The sequence below is a fragment of the Fukomys damarensis genome, unplaced genomic scaffold (assembly GCF_012274545.1).
Source record: "Fukomys damarensis isolate Sample0158 unplaced genomic scaffold, DMR_v1.0_HiC HiC_scaffold_16, whole genome shotgun sequence".
NCBI lineage: Eukaryota > Metazoa > Chordata > Mammalia > Rodentia > Bathyergidae > Fukomys > Fukomys damarensis.
The window spans coordinates 102,571,445-102,572,790 of record NW_022900928.1 but is presented as its reverse complement, the minus strand read 5'-3'; the positions used below and the strand labels follow the sequence as shown (position 1 = coordinate 102,572,790).

Below are 1,346 nucleotides of genomic sequence, written 5' to 3'. Positions count from 1 at the left end.
AACTTTGTTGAGTTTCTCATTTCCTAATGAGAGAACCAGGGCTCTGAGATGGTGTCACTGGCTTTGGTTGGTCATGGGGCTGGATACAAAGGCTGACCTAGAGCCTGGCTTTCTGAATCTGAGCCTATCCCCATTCTATGCTGTCATGATGATCATTACTAACATTGCCTAAGTGACATTTTCCTTATGACTCTTCTAGACTTTGCTGGAAGAGGCTGTCAATGCTTAACTCTCTGCCCGTAAACCTGTAGGGCACTGGGGTGAAGCCACATTTACTGGTGAGACAAACTACCCTGTTCATCAACCCCTACTTCTCCTAAGTTAGCCTGGATCTGAAAATGTTTCCAAGTATTTTATGACTGAACCTAATGCCTCTAGGTGACTCACAGGATGGCATGAAAGAGGCAGATCTCTCATAGCTACTCCCACTACTCCCCTTTAGGAGTTGGGATGGGGATGGTCAGAATAAAAAAAAAAAAATCCCAAAGAGAAACAGCTTCTTTGATTTAGATGTTGGGAGGAAATTGCTCTTGAAAAAACAGAAAAGATATCCTTTTCTTTTTCATTTGAATTCTTCTAAAGAGACCAAATACCTAGGAGGTCATTGTAAATTCTATACCTGAGCTAGGGTGGATCCAGTTCAAGGTGGGCAGTGAGTGGACACAGTGATTTGATGTTTGGTGAAGGTGGACATCAGCATTTACTGTGATGAATGCCTCACCAGCCAACCTCACTGCTCCCCTTAGCTTTGTTTACTGATTAGCAGTGACTGTTGTGTTTATATGCCTTCCGGAAGCAGAAAACTTGAAAGTAAATTTAAGCTATCCTTTAGATCTCAAAAACAGTTGTCTTGATTTTTAAAAAATTTACTTGAAAAAAGTAAATAAGAATGGAGCCGTTTGATATGTCTGGGTGTCTAAGGAAACTTTTCTGGATTTCTTAGAATCCCTTACGGGGGGGTACCTTTTCTAGATTTAGCTATTTTCAGTATCTGTAAGGAGAATAGGGCTCAGGTGAAAGGGGCAGGGAGAACGAGACAATAACATTATCACAGATAATGGAAGCTCAAGATAATCACAAACAATGATTTTCCTTTTGACTTTATACTCAAAAATTTTACTGAGGTTGGTTAAGGAGCTAAGCTGCCTGTTTTGGAGCTTTATTTTCTTTTCTCTTTCAATTCTTTCCCCAAACCTTTTGGGTAGGCTTGCTAATGAGCAAGGGGATAGCTAAAAGGCTTGCCTGAATGAGGAGAAAAAGGAGGAGTCGTGGTAATCCACAAACTAGATAATTGGCCTGTGGTTAATCAAGGGCAGTATTTTTTTTTTTTTTTTTTTTTTTTTTAC

At 40.0% G+C, this 1,346-nt stretch overlaps 1 long non-coding RNA gene across 1 annotated transcript in view; it reads left to right on the top strand.

Moving 5' to 3' along the window:
- The first annotated feature begins 213 nt into the window (after positions 1 to 213).
- LOC104856644 overlaps positions 214 to 1,346 on the top strand; it is a 29,210-nt gene continuing 28,077 nt past the window's right edge. Inside the window, exon 1 of the long non-coding RNA XR_778683.1 lies at positions 214 to 278. This is a non-coding gene — a long non-coding RNA (uncharacterized LOC104856644). The remainder of the gene's footprint in view (positions 279 to 1,346) is intronic.